At 33.4% G+C, this 22190-nt stretch overlaps 1 pseudogene; it reads right to left on the bottom strand.

The window, feature by feature from the left end:
* Positions 1-20291: 20291 nt before the first annotated feature.
* On the bottom strand, positions 20292-20758 carry LOC118632506 (annotated as a pseudogene).
* Between the last annotated feature and the right edge of the window lie 1432 nt (positions 20759-22190).

The raw sequence follows: 22190 nt of genomic DNA, 5'->3' as shown, positions 1-22190 counted from the left end.
CCTATGTGCTTAACCAATATTTTCTGCACTGCCCCACCATTCAAGAGGAGTCAGATTTCCTTAAAAACCTCATGAATCATGGAACAAAAACTTCTAGCCTAATTAAAACCAGAGGAAAATGAGATCTCTCATAGTTAATAAAGTGTGAATGTGGTCTGCATGGAATAGAAGGTAATGACACATTTTAAAAGTTGGCCTTATTCAAAATTAGACTCATTTCAGCAGATCCAGATAGATCACCTCTTATCTGATCTCAGATATTTTCTTAAACCTAATAATATAACTTTATTCAAGTTTTATTCTTTTGGTTTAGTAACAATCTCTTTCAGGTACAGCATTTAAGTGCCAAATCCAGAAAGAGGATGGTACCTAGGGTATCACATGCCTCATCAGTGGAGCTTCTTGGAGGACATGGGACCCATTATGGCACCTTGGGGCCAAGGTAGGTAGGGTCTATTGCCAAGAAAGCAGTGAGAAGTGTCATATAAAGAGGACAAATGTAAACTAATAACCACTAAGTAAAGCATATAAAGTGTCAAGAGACTATTAAGTAGGCAGTGAGCTAAAAATCAGAATGTGTGAGCGACTAGACAAGCATAGTGAGCCTCCCAACCGCAGTCAGAGCTCAAGCACTACTGCCACATATAATCCATTTAATCCCATGTTTTTGCTGGGCTGTTAGCATTTTTTTTTTTATCCTCACCCGAGGATACTTTTGCATTTATCTTCAGATAGAGCGGGAGGAAGAGAGGGAGGAAAAGAGGGAGAAACATCAATATGTGAGAGACATATTGATTGGCTACCACCCCATGATCCCAACCAGGGCCGGGGACAAACTACAACTGAGGTACGTGCCCCTAGCAGGAACCAAACCCAGGACTCTCTGGTCCATGGGCCAACGCTCTAACTGCTGAACCAAACTGGCCAGGGCTAGTATTTTTTTATTTAAAACCTCTCCCATGCATTAAATTTGTTAAAATAATGTGTAAAATAAGCATGTAAGCCCAGTCAGTGTGGCTTATTGGATTGAACCTCCTCCCATAGACTGAGGTCCTGGTTCTATTCCCAGTCAGGGCACATGCCCAGGTTACAGGCTCAATCCCCAGTAGGGGGCGTGCAGAAGGCAACTGATTGATGTATCTTTCTCACATCAATGTCTCTCTCTCGAAAAAGAATCAATAAAAACATACCTTTAAAAAAAAAAGCATGTAGAATTTAATGGTAAAAATTGCTAATCACCCTTTTATCCTAAGATATTTTCTATTGATATTTTTTTTCCATATTTTTAGGTAAATTTTGAGGTTGTACCATATATGTACTTTTATAGCTGGTCACATAAGCATTATCCATAACCTTCTAATAAATGTATTAACTGGATATGTAAAGGTATAGCACATGGATATGTTTTGAATTTTTAAGTTTCCTTACATTTAGGATGTTTGTTTTTCCTTTTTTGTTAATATATAGCACTGCCACGAACAGACCTGTGTAAGTACTTTGCCTTCAAAATATTGCTAAATTATTTTCCAAAGTCATTGTTATACATTGCAGTCTTAAAAGCAGGGTATTTGACTAGTGCTTTTTGAATTTAATGTGTATATGAGTCACCTGGGATATTGTTAAAATAAAGATCCTGACTCAGTCAGCTCTTGGGCATGGCCTGAGATTCTAAAATTCAAACATATTCCCAGGTGAATCAATGCTATAGGTTCATGAAACACATTTTCAGCTTCAGAGTAGTAGATTTCATGTTCAATAAATCCTCAACCACTGTGAATATTATTATTTTTGATTATTTCACAGGAGTAATCACAGATTATTAATTCTCATATTTTCTTTTTTATTGCTGGTGATAATAAACAGTTTTGCAAATTCTTGTATTTTCTCTTTCATTATTGGTCTATGTTCTTTTGTCATTGCTTAATGACAGAACTTCTGACAATAACAGAACTCATTGTTTTATATATTTTAATAACTTTTATACGTACTTGCCATTTGACAACTTGCTTACATCTCCAGGATCATAAAATAATATATGAATAAATTTTAATATAATAATATTAAGGAATTTTATTTATCATTTTACTTTAAAAATGGTAAAAAGGCAGATTATAAATTCTAAAAAGATATTTTCAATATATATATCTCAAAATTTAGGTTTAAATATATAAAGAATTCTTAAAATCAATAAGAAAAATCTAATAAAAATAATATTTATATTATTTTATTGAATAAAATAATAAGCTGTTATTTTTAAGTAGAGGAAAACATAGGGCTAAACATTTTTTTAAATGCTGTCCTCATCACAATCATTAAATGCCAATCAAGATCCCAATGAAATTCAGTTTTGAAAATGAAATTTTAAAAATTTGCAAACAAGAAAATCTCAATAAATCATTGTTTAGGCATAGCTAGCTACATAAAAAACAAAGAGAAACAAAGTACATACAGGTTAGTATATGGTGCCTCTGAGCAAGGAGATAGAAATAGGATACTAATAAACACAAGTGATATAATTTTCTTGGTGTTGTTCTAATTCATTAATTGGAGAGTCTAGTATGTATTTTAATTTTTAATGCCAAGTCAAAATCTGATTTTAAATGGAGGCCCTGCATTATCAGGTTTTTAAAAAAATCACAAACTCCTAGGACCGGAAAGGTAATAAGGGAGAAAGAGAAGCCCTCAATTAAATTTAAAACATATAAGCTAACATATTACTCTAAGAGAGAGAGACAACAAAATGAATAAATTAACAAACAGATGAGCAATTCACTTCAGAAGAAAGTAAAGTATAAGATCCAAAAAAACACTTTAAAATAAGGCTACTCAATTTTTATGATTTTCAAAATAGATAAATGAGAATAAACCCTTGGTTAAATTGTATAGAAAGTTATGAAATGCAGTAGGCAAAACTAAAATAAAAATAGTTGGATATAAAATAAAACCAAGTAGAAACCTGCTGTTTTAAATGCAAAACAGAAACTCTAGTTAAAAATAAGTACATTTGTTCAGTATTCAATGGGTAGTTAGTGTATGAAACTACCTGTTCAAGAGTTGGTTAGAAATACGGACTAAGTTTAGATTTATTAGGAAAAAAACCAAAGTTACGCATTCATATTAAACATTTAATGATAAAAGATTCTAATATCAAACTCCCTTCTTCTTGAATATTTATAAGTATCCTTTTATATTTATGTTAATTATCTATCTAGAGTGTATTTTTGTGATTTATATAAAATATGGACCTAATATTTAAGATAATTTTCCACTTGAAAACCAGTGGTCCCAGCGGCCCCCTTTGGCACTGATGGATGGTAACAGTGTATCATATATCAATTTCCAATATGCATGAGTCCCTTTATAGCCTCCCTACTCTTGTCTTTTACTATTTGATTATTCCTAAATAAATAAAACACAGTATTTATTACTATGTCTTTATAAAAAAGTATTTAATATACTGTGGGGCGAATCATCCTACCTTGTTCTTTCTCATAATTGTTTTGGCTGAGTGTAGGCCTTTGTCCTTATACTTACAATGTTCTCCATTAAGTTCTAGCTTACATTTTTATTAGATATGCTTAGACCAATTGCACATTATGTTATTATAAACAGAATATTCAATATATTTCATAAGTAATTTTGTATATTAATCTTTCATCAATCATTTTTGCTGAAATCTTTTAAAACCCCAAACAGTGTACAGACTATTTTATATATTATTTGTGAATAACTATTGTTCCTTTCTTTCCTGGCTAGTCACTATTATAACTATGTAGTAGCATTTTTGTCTTGTTTCTGACTTGTAAAATTTTATCACTATGCAACTTGTTTGCTTTCTAATTTTCATACATACTGCTTATGACATTATGAAAAATCTCTTCTTTTCCACATTCCCTAAGAGCTTCCTGATGAATGTTTGTTAAATTTTATCCAATGATTTTTCTATATTTATTGTCATATTTTCTTCTCTTATCTATTAATATACATTTACCTTTGTACATTGCTTTAACTATTGTAGAGTTTATAATATTATTCACAAATACTCCCATTCTCTGTAAAAGCTTTATAAATCTGTGCTCAATGTCATGTGACTTGCAATGCAATTGTTGTGCCAACTGTAGAGAGACTATATATCCCTTCCTTGAACTTTGCTCTTGTGTAGGTACATGCTTTGGTTACAGCTTGAACAGAGACACAGCCTAGAGCAAAGCTGCAGCTTGGAGCAGAGCCATAGTCGACCTGCAGCCTACATGAAACAAGAGTTAAAAGGCAAACTGTGCTGTTTTAAATTGCTGAGAGCTGAAGATTGGTTGTGCAGTAAAGCTGACCCAAACAGCTTATATAATGTTCGTTTCATAATATTTTGGGTAGCATCGTTTTATAAAGTTTTGCAAATTAAGTTTTAATTTAAAAAAATTTTTTTTCCAACATTACAATTTACTTGTTTTCTCATAGCATTGTAAATTTTACTGCATTGTTTTAATATATGTTAGGTTGTATTGTTTCTATGAATTGTAATTTATTTTATTTTTTTACTGTAGGGACAATTTCAAAACAAGCTCTGTGTGCATTTGAAAGGAAAATTTCTTGTTTTTTAGAACATGCTAGTTATGTGTGTGTGTAGTCACACATATATACATATATATCAGAACTATCAGACCTCTATTCTAGTAGCTCTAATTTATCTCTCAGTTATCGAAAGGGAAGAATAAAAGTCCATAGTAATCAGTAAATATCCATTGCACACATTTATAAAGGATTGTATAATTTTTAATATAAAATGACTCAGTTTTTTTTACCTTGAGTTTAACATTATGATTATTTGTACTTTTCATTTGCAATTATTTGTTGTTTTGTTCATTCTTCTCCCTTAAAATTTTATCTTTTGATTCTGATTATTTTTGTATATTTTAACATTATCTGCATGTCTTTCACTTTTAAAATTCTTTTTATTTAATGACATAAAATATATGTCTAACCTTTATTTCTAACATTTGTATTGTTTCATTGTTTAAGACTATATTTTCTACTTTTCCATTTATACTTTGTTGTGTCATTTGAGTTTCTTCATTTTTTGTATGTATGTGTCTTCCTTCTTGGTATTTAAAATATTTATATTACCTTTTCTGTTTTATTTACAGCTGTAACTTTCATAAATATATATATATGCACACATATATACATATATGTATAACTTTTTAACTTCTATTTCTTTATTGTTAACTTTAGTCGGTGTAAATTTACTCCCAAATTCAATTTAAAAATATAAAATCAGTGCTCTTAATCTTTCAGTTTTCTTTCCCTACATGTTCATCTTGCTGGGTTATATTGCTATAATCATATATTTTTTTTTCTGTTAGCTTTGAATTACATTTATTTCAATAATATGCTTACTCCTTGAGATATCATATTTAGACTACATTATGTGAAATGATCACTATGAAAGATGAGAACTGTACCTTCACACTTCCCTTGTCTCTTACCCATTTAAAAGTTATGTTTATATTTTTACATTATAAAGGCTCATTAAATTTACATTCTCTTTTGTCCTAAACATCCTGGAGTTTTCTAACCTTTTATGTTACAATTGATATGGTTCTTACTAATCTATGTTTTGTTGTTGCTGTTTGTTTTGCTTCTAAGGTTATAAGCAGTTGCTTTAAATCTAAGTTTTACAATTTGTTTTGTTTTCTAGCTAGAAAAAATTTATTTTGGTGAATCTACTGGGATGATCATATGTTTTTTGCTCCTTTAATGTTTTATATGTTGAATTATATTGCTCATTGAATGTCACATGAAAACTGTCATTCTCGTCCTGGGAAAAACTACTTGGTTATTTCACATTATGCTTTTAATATGTTGAGGACACAAAGAGCTAATATTTCATAAAATATTTTTCATTTGCTTATGAGAGATATTTTTGTGATGCAGTGAATTTTTCTGTCTAGTTTTGGGATCATGGAATTGCTTGCCTAATAAAATGAGTTAGAAAATGTGGAAGACAAAATGATGCCACCCCCTCAAAGATGTCTATGTCCTAACCCCTGAAACCTGTGAATATGTTATCTTGCATGGCAAACAGCACTTTGTGGATATAACAAAGATTAAGGATCGTGAGATGGATATTACTCTGGGTGGGCCTAATATAATCATAAGATTTCTAATAAGAGAGAGAGACAGGTGAGTCAGACTCAGAGAATGTTAGGAAAGAATCTTAAAGACAGCAAGAGATAAATTATGCCTTTCCTGTATAGGTAAAACAATTTGAATGACAGTGATTTCTCTTCAGCAACCAAAGATCCCAGAAGGAAAAAGCACATTTTAAATGCCAAAGGATAAGAAGTGTGAGCACAGAATCCTATACCCAGAAAATACAGGGAAAACCAAGACACATTCATATGAAAGACAAGTAAGATTTGTTGCCAGTAGATCTTGTCCAAAAGGAAGCTGGGGAAATTCTCTAAATAGCAAGAAAATGGTGAAACAAGGCATTTTAGAACATTAATAAGGAAGAAAGAATATGGTAAGCAAAAATATCAGTATATGCAATTAACTTCCTCCTCTCGGATTTTTAAAATTACGCTCCGATTGTTGAAGCAAACATTATAAAACTAACTCATGTATATAGAGAATATGCATGGTGGGCCAAACATAGGTTTACAGTTGTGAGTAGCTGCAACACAGAGTTTATTCTTGTATTATTATTAATGTTGTATTATTTTTTATACGAACAACTGTAAACCTACTTTTTCCCCAACTTGTATTTGACAATTGTAAATGAAGAGGGTAAATGGCCTAAAGGAAGATAATGTTTCAACATATCATTCAAGCTGGTGAAATAGCACCAAGAGTGTGATAAGGTATGTCATATAATGTAAAATCCTTGGACTATTTAAAAAGGTATACTAAAAGATACAATAAAAAAGCACTCTAGGTAAATGAAAGTGGAAATTTAAGTATATTCCAATAAATCACAAGAAGGCAGGGAAAATAAACAGAAACACAAATAGAATACACAGAAAACAGAAAGGTGGGTTTAAGTCTTAACATACCAAAAATTACATTGTCTATGAATGTTCTAAATATGCCAATGAAAAGACAAAGGTGCGGGGCAGGAGTGGGGAGGAGGGGATCAGTGTGGCAAAAAAGTGGGGTACCTGTAATACCTTCAACAATAAAGATAAATTTTTTAATAAGACAAAGTTGGTAGAATGATTTAAAAATCATAACCCACATATATGCTGTTTTCAAGAATCTAATTTCAAATATTCTGATATAGTCAGGTTGAAAGTTAAAAAAAACATATATATATATATATCCATATATATATATATATATACATACATATCAAATATATATGTATATATATATATATCAAACATTACTCAAAAGAAAACAGGGCTAGTTATATTAACATCTGATAAAGATTATTTGAGAGCGATTCAGTTGAGGGCTACAATCCAAGGCTCATCAAGTAACTCAGAGTAATAGCGTCCAGGCAGAGAAGCAAGAAAATAACTGAAGCTTTCCTGTTCTTGCAAATCTACCCAGGGAGGTAAGACTTGACAGTGGTGTTTAAGGTGGGTCCTCCCACACTTATCCAAACCCAGTAGAGGGAGCCACAACCAGCAGAACACCAACACCCACAGGGAAAATTAGTCAGACTCCAAAACCCACTAAGACAACCAAAAGGGTAAAACAAAAAAACAAATCCCAAATGAAAGAACAAGATAATTTGACAGAACATGAAATAAATGAAAGGGAATTGAGAAAAATATCAGAGGGAGAGCTCAGAATAATAATCATGAGGAAGCTCAACAGCATGAATAAAAATATAGAAACATTGAAAACCAACCAATTGGAAACGAAGAATGATATAGCAGAAATAAAGAACAAATTGGAAGAAATAACCAGCAGAGTAGAGGAGGCTGAGGTTTGGATCAGTGAATTAGAAGACAGAGTAGAAAAAAACTTCCCAATCAGAGAACCAAAAAGAAAAAAAAGGAAGACAGCCTAAGAGAACTGTGGGACAATATAAGACGTAACAACATCTACATCATAGAAGTTCTAGAAAAAGAAGTAAATGAGCAAGGGCTAGAAAATATGTTTGAAGAAATAGTGACAGAAAGATTCTCTAACTTGGGGATGGAAAAAGGCGTACAAATACAAGATGCACAGAGAGCGCCAAGTAAGAAGAACCCCAGCAGGCCCACACCAAGACACATGACAATTAAAATACCAAAAATTAAAGACAGAGAGAAGCCTAAAGGCAGCAAGAAATAAGCAACAGGTTACCTACAAAGGAACCCCCATAAGGCTATCAGCTGACCTCATAAAAGAAACACTACAGGCCAGAAGAGAATGGCATGAAGTAATCAAGGTAATGAAAAACAAGAATCTGAATCCAAGACTACTCTATCAAGCAAGGCTCTCATTCAAAATAGAAGGTGAAATAAAGAGCTTCCCAGACCAAAAAAAAAAAAAAAAAATGGCTAAGGAAATATATTAGCACCAAACCAGCAGCACAAGAAATGTTAAAAGGACTTCTGTAATTAGTAGAAGAAATAGGAAGAAAAATAGAACCACACTAAATAAAAATGGCAATGGCTATAAATAAGTACATATCAATAATAACCTTAAATGTAAATGGACTAAATGCTCTAACCAAAAGACAGAGTAGCTGATTGGATAAGAAAGCATGACAATATATATATATATATATATATATATTGTTTACAAGAGACCCACCTCACAGCAAAAGATTCACATAGGTTGAAAGTGAAGGGATGATAAAAAATAAAAAAAATTGCAGCCATAATTAGAGACAAAGAAGGCCACTAAATAATATTGAAAGGATGTATCCAACAGGAAGATATAACCTTGGTAAACATATATGTACTCAATATAAGAGCACCAAAATATATTAAAAATCTGGAGGATTTCAAAGGAGAAATTGACAGCAATACAATCATAGCAAGGGAATTCAACGCCTTGCTAACATCATTGAATAGATCCTATAGACAAAAAATGATCAAGGAAACAGACTCTAAATGATGCACTAGATCAAATTGATTTAATAGATACTACAGAGCATTACACTCCAAAACTGCAGAATTCACATTCTTCTCAAGTGCACATGGGACATTCTCAGAGATAGAACACATGTTAGGACAACAACTAAGTCTTTACAAGTTCAAGAAGATTGAAATCATATCAAGCATTTTCATGGATCACAATGGCATGTAACAAGAAATCAATTGCAACAAAAACAGGCAAAATATTTAAACACATGGAGGCAAAATAGCATGTTATTAAACAATGAGAAGGTTACCAAGGAGACCAAGGAAGAAATTTAAAACTTCCTGAATACCAATGAAAATGAACACACAACAACACAAAATCTTTGGGACACAGCAAAAGTAGTCTTCAGAGGGAAGTTCATAGCACTACAGATTTACCTCAAGAAACAAAAAAAATTTCTAATTGACTATCTAACCTCACATCTTAAAGAACTAGAAAGCAAACAAACAAACAAACAAAAAAACCCAGAGCAAGAAGAATAAATAGTAAAGATCAGAGCAGAACAAAACAACATAGACTAAAAAACAATTCAAAAGATCAATGAAACAAAGAGCTGATTCTTTGAAACAATAAATAAGATGGATGGACACTTAGCTAGACCCACCAAGAACCAAAGAAAGAAGATGCAAATAAACAACATCAGAAACAAAGAGGAGAAGTAACAATTGACATCACAGAAACACGAACATTAACAAATACTATGAACCATTATACTCCAACAAATTGCAAGATCTAGGCAAAATGAACAAATTTCTAGAAACACACAGTCTCCCAAAACTTGAACAGACCAATAACAATTAAGGAAATTGAAGATGTGATAAAAAATCTCCCAGCAAACAAAAGCCTGGGCCTGGAAGGATTCCCCGGGGGAATTTTAACAAACATTAAAAGAACTAATACCCATTCTCTTATTCGAAAATATTCAAGAAGAAAGATTTCCAAACTCATTTTATGGGGCCAGCATAATTCTAATTCCACAACCAAATGAAGACTTTACAAAGAAAGAAAACTACAGGCTGATATCGCTGATGCATATAGACCTCAAAATCCTTAACAAATACTAACAAATCGGATCCAACAATCCATTAAAAAAATTGTTCATCCCCGCTGGTGTGACTCACTGTTTGAGCATCGACCCATGCACCAAGAGGTCACTAGTTCAACTCGCCGTCAGGGCACATGCCCAGGTTGGGGACTAATCCCTAGTGGGGGGCATGCAGGAGGTGGCCAATTGATGTTCCCTCTCATCGATATTTCAGTCTCTCCCTCTCCCTTTCTCTCTCTCTCAAATCAATAAAGAAAAAAAGTTAAATATATATGTATTATTTACCATGACTAAGTGGGATTCATCTCAGGAATGCAAGGTTGGTACAATATTTGCAAATCGATAAATGTAATAACACCACATAAAAAAAAAAAAAGAAAGCTAAAAACCATATGATCATATCATTAGATGTTGAAAAATCATTTGACAAAATCCAGCGCCCATTTCTGATAAAAAACACTCAGCAATGTTGGAATAAAGAGATCATATCTTGACATAATAAAGGCCATATGAAAAACCTACAGCCAACATCATACTCAATGGGCAAAAACTAAAAGCATTTCTCTTAAGAACAGGAACAAGACAGGGATGCCCATTTTTGCCACTCTTATTTAACATAGTGGTGGAAATCCTAGCCACAGCAATTAGACATGAAGAAAATATAAAAATGACCCAAATTGAAAAGGAGGAAGTGAAACTGTCATTATTTGCAAATGACATGATATTCTACATAGAAAACCCTAAAGACTCTATCAATAACCTAAAAGTAAAAAATGAATTTGGCAAAGTAGCAGGATACAAAATTAACATCAAGAAATCAACAGCATTCTTATACACCAATAATGAACTCACAGAAAGAGAAATTTAAAAAACAATCCCATTTACCATTGTAGCAAAATAATAATAATAATAATAATAATAATAATGATAATAATTAAGATACTTAGGAATATACTTAACAAAGGAAGTAAAGGACCTATTTGAAGACAACTATAGGACATTAAAAAAAAAAAAAAAAGAGGTAGAGGAAGATATAAAAAAGTGGAAGCATATACCTTGTTTATGGGTTGAGAGAATTAATATCATTAAACTGCCCATACTACTCAAAGCAATCTATAGATTCAATGCAATCCCCATCAAAATACCAGCGACATATTTCACAGAACTACAACAACAACGTCAAGTTTATGTGGAACCAAAAAAGACCCCGAATAGCCACAGCAATCTTGAAAAAGAACAACAAAATAGGAAGGATCACAGTATTGAATATCAGGTTATACTACAAAGCCATTGTAATCAAAACAGCCTGGTACTGGCACAAGAACAGGCATGTAAATCAATGAAACAGAACAGAGAAACTGGAAATTGACCCAAGACATTATGCTCAATTAATATTTGACAAAAGTGACAAGAGCTTACAACAGAGTCAAAACAGCCTCTTTAATAAATGGTTTTGGGAAAATTGGACAGCTACATGCAGAAAAAGGAAACTAGACCACCAACTTACACCATACACAAGAATAAACTCAAAATGCATAAAATGTGCCTCGTGAATTCATATAAATCCTAGAAGAAAATGTAAGCAACAAAATTTCAGACATCACATACAGCAGAATTTTCACACATACAATGCCTAAGGCAAGAGAAACCAAGGAAAAAAATAAGACATTGTACTACATCAAGCTTAAAAACTTCTGCACTGCAAAAGGAATAACCGTCAAAATGGAAAGGGAACCCACTATATGGGAGAGTATAATTGCAAACGATACATCAGATAAGGGGTTAATTTTAAAAATACAGAGAGTACTCATACAACTCAACAAAAGGAAGACAAAGAACACAATTTAAAATGGGCAGAGGACCTAAAGAGACACCTCTCCAAACAGGACATACAAATGGCCAAGAGACATATGAAAAAAGGCTCACCTTTTCTAATCTTCAGAGAGATGCAAATTAAAACAACTATGAGGTATCACCTCACACCTGTCAGAATGGCCGCCATCAACAAATTATCAAACAACAAGTGCTGGCGAGGGTGTGGAGAAAAGGGGATTCTAGAACACTGCTGGTGGGAATGCAGAATGGTGCAGCCACTATGGAAATCACTATGGTGTTCCCTCAAACAATTTAAAAATTGAACTGCCATTTGTCCCAGTGATCCCACTTCTAGGAATATATTCTAAGAAGCCTGAAACACCAATCAGAAAGAATATATGTACCCCTGTGTTCATAGCAACACTATTTATAATTGCTAAGCTCTGGAAACATATTCACAGTTCCAGGGATTAAGACAGAGACGTATCTGTTGGGGTTCACCATGTAAATCACTATATATTCTATGAGGCCAGAAGTACTTTTTTTACCAATATTTGACAAGAGCATACAAAAAGGTTACAGGCAATTTCTCATAAACATGAGTAAAATTTTTCTAAAGAAAATATTGGAAAATTAAATTCAGCATGGCTTCAGAAAGTATATCTTAGAAATTGCATTTCTTTCAGGAATGCAACATTAGCTTATATTTTTAAAAATGAATCATAACATTTGCTATAGTAACAAAACCAAATAAAAAGAGGATAAGATCAGCACATCAATCTATTATAAAAACTCTTAGTAACCTATGAACAGAAGGAAAATTCCTTGCTATAATAAAAATAATTTAAAAATCAACATTTTAAAAGTTCTTCCTCTGATCACACAATTTCTATCAACAATATAGTATAGTCACTGGTCTCATGAAACAGGAAACAAATAGTAAAGGGCATGAAAAGGAGGAAATAAAACAAATTATTTGCAGATGACATTCATGTGAATAAACAAAGTTTAAAAGAACCTACACTTAGAATATATAACTAAGTGAATTCACAAGGTAGCTGGATAAAAGGTCAATATAAGGAACAATTTTATTTCAGTTTAATAGTCAACAAATAGAAAATTGAACCTGAGAAATGGTGCCACTTTGATATTCCATTAAAAATCCAATACATAGGAAAAATATCACAATATTTATTTCACTTTCAAAGATTGTATATAAAGTACATATTTCCGATAAAGAACTGTTATCCAATATGTATCAATTATTCATGTAAATCAAGATTTTTAAAAAGGTAGTCAACCAAATGAAGCAAAGAGGCAAAGATTTAATGACATTTCACAAGAGTCTATCCAAATGGCTGAGAAACTTACAGAAAGGCCAACAACTTAATTAGTTATCATAGAAATACAAGTTAAGACCATAAAGGCATGTCTAAAATAAAGTGACTAACATCAAATATTGGAGCATAAATAATTGTCAACAGAAACATAACTGTGGTGTGTAACTTTGTACAACTACTTCAAAGACTGCTTGACAATATCTCCAAAGGCTGAATGTGTGTCCATTCTGATTCAGCATTTCCACTCCAAAGGGTTATGTCCAACCACAATGCAAACATGTTTATTCAAAATATTGTGTAATGATGTTCATAGCTGCATTATTTGTAGTAACAGAAATTGGTAATTGTAGAAAAGATAAATAATTTATGATATAGTCCTACAAAGAATGCTACTTTACAACAATGAGAGAAATCTAGAAACTTAAGTTTGAGCCAAAGAATCTTGGTGTAAAAGATTTTGTACTGTAAGATCTCACTTACATAACTATCAAAAACTAATCAATGATTTTAGATGCTAAGAGAAACCTTTGAGGCGACATGGAGGGACCTAGAAAGTATCATCCTAAGTGAAACAAGCCAAACAGAGAAAGACAAGTATCATATGATCTCACTTATTTGTGGAATATAATGAACATAACAGTCTGAGGAATGGGGTAGTCCCAGAGACGTGGAAATGGGGTACAGACTGATAATCCCCAGAAGAGGGGGTGGTGGGTGAGAGATAAACCACAGATCTTATATGCATGCATGCTTGAACAATGGACATGGACAACAAAGCTGGGGACAGGGCTGGGAGGAAGGGGTAGGGGGGAATCAGTGGGGGGAAAAGGAGAAACATCTGTAACAAAAATAAATAGATTAATTAAATTTTAAAAAAAGAGAGAGAGAGAGAAACCATGGGACAGGGATGCTGATTGGGAGGACCAGTGATGCTTCTGAGGGGCAGGTAATTTTTCATCTGAGGTCTAATTACATCTATTAGAGAGTGTCTGTACATTGTATACATTGTGCTGCATTAAATTTTTTTTTTTTCCTTTTTTATCCTCACCCGAGGACATTTTTTCATTTTTTGTTCAGGTAGAGTGGGAGGGAGAGAGAGGAACAGAGAGAGAGAGAGAAACATCGATGTGAAAGGAACACATCGAGTGGCTGCCACCCGCACAACCGACCAGGGCCGGGGACAAACTGCAACCGAGGTACGTGCCCTTAGCGGGAACCGAACCCGGGTCTCTCAGGACCGCAGGCCGACGCTCTAACCGCTGAGCCATACCGACCTGGGCTGCATTAAATGTTTTTAATGTAAAGTAATAAATGCTAGAGATCATGCTAGCTTTAGCTGTCAAAAGATTTTGTTTTAATAGTCACATTTAATAAAAATATACATCTGATAACAAAGAGCATTTTAAATAAGAGGGGGAAATTATAGACTTCCCAGAAAGTTATGATGGAATAATTGCCTATCTTTTGGGAAGAGTATAATTTTGTTGTTCTGAACCTTAAATCATACATTAAAATAAATTGCAGATGCCTTAAGTAATAAACAAGAAAAGTTAACCGCGTAAGACTTAGAAAGAATATGAGCAAACATTGCTATTATTTTGAGGTGAGAAAAGAATTTCTGAACATAAAAGAAAATTAGGATAATTAAAGTAAATAATAGATAAATTTAACTATATATAAAAGAATTAATGATTAATACATTATTATATATAAAATAAAATATTGAATAACAAATAATTATAGATCAATCACAAGATTAACAACCTTAATATTAAGAGTTCTTGTAAATGAATTATAAATTAATTATATAGTAATCATTAAATGGATAAAAAGAATATTGGGAGGGGAATCTCTCAAAATAAAAAATTTAAATATTAGCATAGTAAACATGAAAAAAATATTCACTTTTGAAATAAAATAAATGCAAATTACTACAAGATACTACTAATAAACTATCAAACTGCAAAACAGAGAGAGAAAGGAAAGAAATGAAAATAATAGTTTTGTCATGTTGTAGAAGGAGAGGAATATCTCACATATGTTAGGTATATTTTCTTTCTTTGTTTTGTTTCAACCTTTTTAATGTAAAATAAAACAAATTACAAAAAACATGCAGATGTCTACGTGGAATAAGACACCCTTGTAACCATAGTCCAGGCCTAGGAACAGCAGTGCCAGTACCCAACATTCTTTCTTTTGATCTCGCGGTCTCACACTCCCTCCCTTTAAAGGTATTCACAATCCTGACTTCCATAGTAAGCATATCCTTATATTTCTTTACAGTTTTATCTTTTATTTACAAGGATGCATCCTTATAACTTTTAAGAATCTTTGCATCTACTTACACGGTACCCCCTTCCCTTTCTTTACTGTTTATGGTGGGAAACCCTCCCCTTTTTACCTCTAGAGTTTGCAGTCTGGATATTGCTGACTGCATCCTCAATCAGGGTTGCATCCTCCATTGATGGGACTATCTGTGGGAAGGATAAACAGTCTGGACGTATGTCTTTTGTGATATTGGCAACGCAATGCCTAATCAACGGGAGGTGGCAACATGGAGATAGTCAACTTTTATAATGGCTTTTTTTCATTTATTAGTTAGAATGGTTTTTATAAAATAACACTTTTCTTTACTATTTGAATATCCAATACTATAATTTATATAGGAAAGGCTGGAAACATGCTAGATATTTTGTTTTATTTCCATTTTTTTAGATAATGAATTTATTTCCAACCATCTACTTAAGGGGACTTACTAGTTTTAGTTTTAATATTTGTATGAACTTACTGATCTAAACATATTTGGTGGGTTTCAGTAAACCAAAATTTTTAAATGTAAATTATCTTTTTTGAAGCTCATACTGTCCCATTTCTGGACAGTCAAAGCCTCTTCCAATTAGCTCTTGACATGAGCATAGTAGTTTTTGAGAGTATTCTTGTTCTCTGTTATGTCAAGGTGTACATTTCTCAACTCAGACATAGATTCAGCCATTTCACTAAAAAGCCGTTTTTATTTATTTGTTTATTTACTTTAATTGGGGAGGCACATAACATTTCAAAATCATAATCTGGGCACTAGAGTTACTCATCATTTCTGAGTTGTTGATTGCTTTTTCTAATCTTACATTTATAGAGCAAAGAAATTATACATGCTAAACATATACAAACACACACATACATATGCAAACATACTACGCATGAGTTCATATAGATACTTCAAATTCAAACTCAGGGATTAAAGACTTTTTAATGTAATTTCTTTCGTGTTATATCAATGTCTACTGAAAATCTTATTTCTTAAGTATATAGTAAATGACAGAATATTCCATAGTTACACAATTGCTTTATGTCCATTTACACACAGCTCAGAATAACATTGCTGATTCCAATACCAACAATATACCAAAAATAGTTAACATTTGTATATATGTCCTCTCCCAAACCTCCCTTCATTTTGAATGTATTATCTACATCACCTGAGCATGTAGCTATTATAACCTGTACGCTCTTTTTAATCCCACTTTATTCTTAGTTCTACAAGTAACTTTGTTTAATGATGATCACTAGTTCTATTAATGTTTTTAAGTTATTTTGTTTCCTAAGTTCATTATCTAGTAGATTCTTCAGGAAGTGTTCATGGGAACAATATTACCCAACTTTTACATGTTAATTAATAATAATGTTTGTGTATATGGGTACAGAATACTTTATAAATATACACAATTTATATATAAAATACTGGCCTCAAATTTTATTTTTATTCATCTATTTCCTTCATGTTGTCCATGTTCAGCTTTTGACACATATGATGATAATAAAATTTTCTTTTCATTATAGTTATCTCCCCCTCTCTCCCCAGTGATAAATATTTTTTGCTTTTTCTATGAAGCCCAGCTATTTTACTAAAATATGGCTGGTTTTATTTATTCCAGGTTTGTATTATCAATGTGGGATGAGCTCTTAAATGTTATATAGTATCAAATCTTTTGAATTTCAGGAAAGTTCTGTGAGTTATTGTTTTTAGTATGTTTTATTCCTTTGATTTAGTTTTATCTTTCAGATACTCCCATTATTCATGGGATGGACATAGTATAATAGTTTCAACTTTCAAAAATTTTATCTGTTTCAGTGTGTAGAGCATAACTCAAAACCACCACCTACCACAGCTTGAGTGTGGAGCCCTACAGAGGCAGAGCCTGGAAGGTACACAGACTGGGTCCGTGTCACCTGCCATCTATCAAGGGACATTGTGTACCAAGTGCACCTGCAGAAGGAGGCTGCACTGGGGTGGAGGGTGCTCTGGGTGGTTCAGCAAAGCCAAGTTGTGTGGTGCAGGGTCACATGCTTCTGGAGCATGAACCACTCAGTGTAGTCGCCTCCAGAAATCCTCAGAGCTGACTGGCGCACACCTGACCGTGTATTTCACTGTCAGTTTTTGTGCTTGATTTTAAGAATGGAACTGTGAGAGGTTTTTTTGTTTGTTTGTTTTTTCATGTGTCCTAGCTGTTGCCTGTCATTATTTAAAAGCCAGTGGTTTGTGGGTGCTGTCTCAGGATTTTTGAGCCCTTGTTAGCCAGACTGAGGTGTCCTGGTCACCATTTCACTGTCACGCTTTGATGTTTTACTTCTTTTTCCCTCCTGGCCCCATGAGCAAAGATAAATTTACAGGTGAAGATAAAATCACTGTAACCTGTCATCGTTTTCAACTTCCTTTTCTTATTCAGTGCAGGAATTAAAAGTAAATATAAAGCAGGAAGAATTGTTTTGTGTTTCTTTTTATTTTTTAAATGAATTTATTGGGGTGACATTGGTTAATAAAATTATATAGGTTTTAGTTATACAATTCTACAATACATCATCTCTGTATTGTATTGTGCATTTACCACCCCAAACCAAGTTTCCTTCCTTCCATCCCCATTTATGCCCCTTTTACCCTCTTTTACCTCCCAGGACCCCCCAATTTACTCTCGCAATCACCTTACCGTTGTCTGTGTTCATGTGTCTTTTTCTTTCCTTTGCTTAATCCCTTCACCCTTCTCACATAGCCCCCCAACTCCCTCCCCTCCGAAAGCTATCAGTCTGTTCTCTATATCCATGAGTTAGTTTCTACTTTGTGAGTTTATTTTGTTCATTAGAATTCACATATAAATAAAATCATATGATACTTGTCATTCTCTGACTAGTGTATTTAACTTCGCATAATACTCTCCAGATCCATCCATGCTGCCACAAAAGGTGAAAATTTCCTTCTTTTTCACAGCTGAGTAGTATCCCATTGTGTAAATGTACCATAGTTGTTGAATCCTCTCATATACTGAAGGCCACTTGGGATGCTTCCAAATCTTGGTATCATAAATAATGCAGCAATTTGTGTTTCTTTGGATATTCCCAGAAGTGAAATAGCTGGGTCATAAGCAGTTCCATTTGTACTTTTTTTTAGGTAACTCTGCATTCCCACTAACCATGAATAAGTGTTCCCTTTTCTTCACATGCTCGCCAGCACTTGTTGATTGTTGATTTATTGATGATATCCATTCTGACAGGAGTAAAATCATATCTCATTGGGGTTTTAATTTGAATTTCTCTGATGATCAGTGATGTTGACCATCCTTTCATGTGTCTATTGACCATTTGTATGTCCTCTTTATAGACATGTCTATTTGGGACCTTTGCCCATTTTTTGTTTTACTCCTCACCCAAGGATATGTTTTATTGGTTTTAGACAGAGGAAGGGGGAGAGAGAGAGACAGAGAGATCAGTGTGAGGAGAAAGATGGAGTGGTTGCCTCTTGTAAGTGCCCTGACTGGGAATCAAACTGACAGTCAAGGTATTTGCCCTGACCTGGGATCACACCTGCAACCTTTTGGAGTATGAGGCAATGCTCCAACCAACTGAGAAACACTGGTCAGAGCCTTTGCCCATTTCTTAATTAGATTGTTTGTTTTCATGTGTAATGAGTTTTATAAGTTCCTTATAAATTTTGAGTATTAAGCCCTTATTAGATGTATTAGTAAATATGTTCTCCCATTCATTTTGTTGATGGTTTCCTTTGCTGTGCAAAATCTTTTTAGTCTGATGTAGTGCTATTTGTTTATTTTTGATTTTATTTTCCTTGCCCATAGAGATATATCAAAAGAAAAATATTGCTATGAGAAATATCCGAGATATTATTGCGTATGTTTTCTTCTAGGGTTTTTATGGTTTTGAGTCTAACATTTAAGTATTTAAGCCATTTTGAGTTTATGTTGTATATGGTGTAAGAGGTGATCTAGTTTCATTTTTGCATGTATCTGTCCAATTTTTACAACACCATTTATTCAATAGACTATCGTTACTCCATTGTATATTGTTACCTCCTTTGTCAAATATTAAATTGACTATAAAGGTGTGGATTTAATTCTGGGCTCTCTATTCTGTTTCATTAATCTATATGCCAGTTTTTATGTCAGTACCATGCTCTTTGATAACTATTTCCTTGTAGTATAGTTTTATATCAGGTAGTGTGATTCCTCCAACTTGGTGCTTCTTTCCCAAGTTGCAGTGGCTATTTGGGGTCCTTTGTGGTTCCATGTAAATTTTTGAAATTATTGTTCTGTTTCAGTGAAATACACCATTGGTATCTTGATAGGAATTGCATTGAATCTATAGATTGCTTTGGGTAGTATAAACATTTTAATGATGTTAATTATTTCTATCCATGAGCATAATATGTTCTTCCACTTATTTATATCTTCATCAGTTTCTTTCTTCATTTTCTTATAATTTTCCGAGTACAGGTCTTTTACATCAATGGTTATTTTATTTATTTATTTATTTTTACCTAGTTCGGGTGAAATGTTTTAATCTGATAGTAGCACATAACACTGTACAGGGAACGCTCACAGCTCCAAGTGTCTCTCCAGATCAAAAGGAAGTTCTCGGAAATAAGCAGGTCACTTACAGTCTGGTCCCCTGCCATAGGAGGAAGAGGAAATGGGAGTGGGAAGAGCCCTGTCGGCGCTTTCACATCACTAGTAGATCCAGGTCTGGGCACAGCTTGTGTATTCTACCAGTTCCTAGGCCAAAACCACAAGCCAATCTCCTTCTCTGCGCTCTCCAGAGAATCACTGCCATGGATTATGTTCCTGCCAACTTGGAAACAAAAGTCCCCTCAGATGGTCCCAGGTTTAAAGGCCACTGGATTGGTCTCCCCAAGCACCACTTGGCCTATCTTCACAACATTCAGCCCCTCCTAGACCATGGCAACCACTGGCCCTGAGTCCATGTATTTCACCAGGCCGGTAAAGAATGGACGGTCCTTCAGGTCGATGTAATGTTCCTCCAGAAGGTCTTCAGAAGCCTGCAGGAATTTCAAAGCAACAAGGCAGAATCCCTTCTGCTCAAAACGCTGGATGATCTCTCCCACAAGCTGGTGCTGGATCCCATCAGGCTTGATGACAATGAAGGTACGCTCACTGTTAGCCATGGTCCCCTCCAGCTGCTTGAACTCCTACTCTACCTCTTGTCACTGGCACTGGAAATGATCAATGGTTAAATGTATTCCTAGGTATTTTTTTTAAAGCAATTGTAAATGGGACTGTTTTCTTAGTTTCTCTTTCTGATAGTTCTTTATTGGTATATAAAAATGCAATTGATTTCTTGATATTTATTTTGTATCTTTCCTTTTTACTGAATTCATTTGTCAGTTCTAGTAGATTTTTGGTGGAATCTTTAGGGTTCTCTATATACAGTATTATGTCATCTGTGAATAATTAGTTTTACTTCTTCCCATCCAATTTGAATGCCTTTTATATCTTCTTCTTGTCTGATTGCCATAGCTAGGATTTCCAGTGCTATGTTGAATAAAAACAGTGAAAACAAACATCTCTGCCTTGTTCCCAGTCTTAAGGAAAATGCTTTTAGTTTTTTGCCCATCATATATAGTTTTTATTATGTTGAGGTATGTTCCTTCTATTGCCATTTTTGCTCAGAGTTTTTATCATAAATAGGTGCTGCATTTTATCAATTACTTTTTCTGCATCTGTTGATATGATCATGTAGTTTTAATCCTTCATTTTGTTTATGTGATATATCACATTAATTTATTTGAAGATACTGTACCAATCTTGTATCCCTGGAATAAATCTCACTTGATCTGGTTTGCTAATATTTTGTTGAGAATTTTAGCATCTATGTTCATCAGAAATATTTGTCTGTAATTTTCTTTCTTTGTAGTGTCTTTATCTGGTTTTGGGATTAGGATAATGCTGGACTTGTAAAATGAGCTTGAGAGTCTTCCCTTCTCTTGAACTTTTTGGAATAATTTCAGAAGTATGGGTATTAGTTGTTCTTTGAATGTTTGATGAAATTCACCTGGGAAGCTATCCAGTCAGGACTTTTGTTTGTTGGGAGTTTTTATTATTATTATTATTATTATTATTATTATTATTACTTCAGTTTCACTTGTAATCTGTTTATTCAGATTCTCTGATTCTTCCTGATTCAGATTTGGAAGATTGTAAATGAAATTTATCCATTTCTACCAGGTTGTTCAATTTGTTCACATATAGTCGTCCATAATATTTTTCTTACAATCCTTTGTATTTCTTTGGAGTAAGTTGGAATTTCTCTTTCATTTCTGATTTTATTTATTTGGGTTCTCTCTTTTTTTCTTGATTAGTTTACTTAAAAGTTTGTTAATCTTGCTTATCTTTTTAAAGAACCAGCTCTTATTTTTATTGATCTTTTGTTTTATTTTTTCAAAAACTCTATCTTATGTCTGCTCTGATCTTTATTATTTTCTTCCTTCTATTCCCTTTGGGCTTTGTTCACCATCCTTTATCCATTCCTTTAAGCGTAAAGTTAGAGTGTTTATTTGAGTTTCTTCTTGTTTCTTGAGGTAAGCCTGTAATGCTATGAATTTCCCTCTT

Source organism: Molossus molossus, unplaced genomic scaffold (assembly GCF_014108415.1).
Source record: "Molossus molossus isolate mMolMol1 unplaced genomic scaffold, mMolMol1.p scaffold_m16_p_17, whole genome shotgun sequence".
In the NCBI taxonomy this organism is placed as follows: domain Eukaryota; kingdom Metazoa; phylum Chordata; class Mammalia; order Chiroptera; family Molossidae; genus Molossus; species Molossus molossus.
The sequence above is the reverse complement of the archived record's forward strand: the minus strand, read 5'-3'. Positions and strand labels throughout refer to the sequence as shown.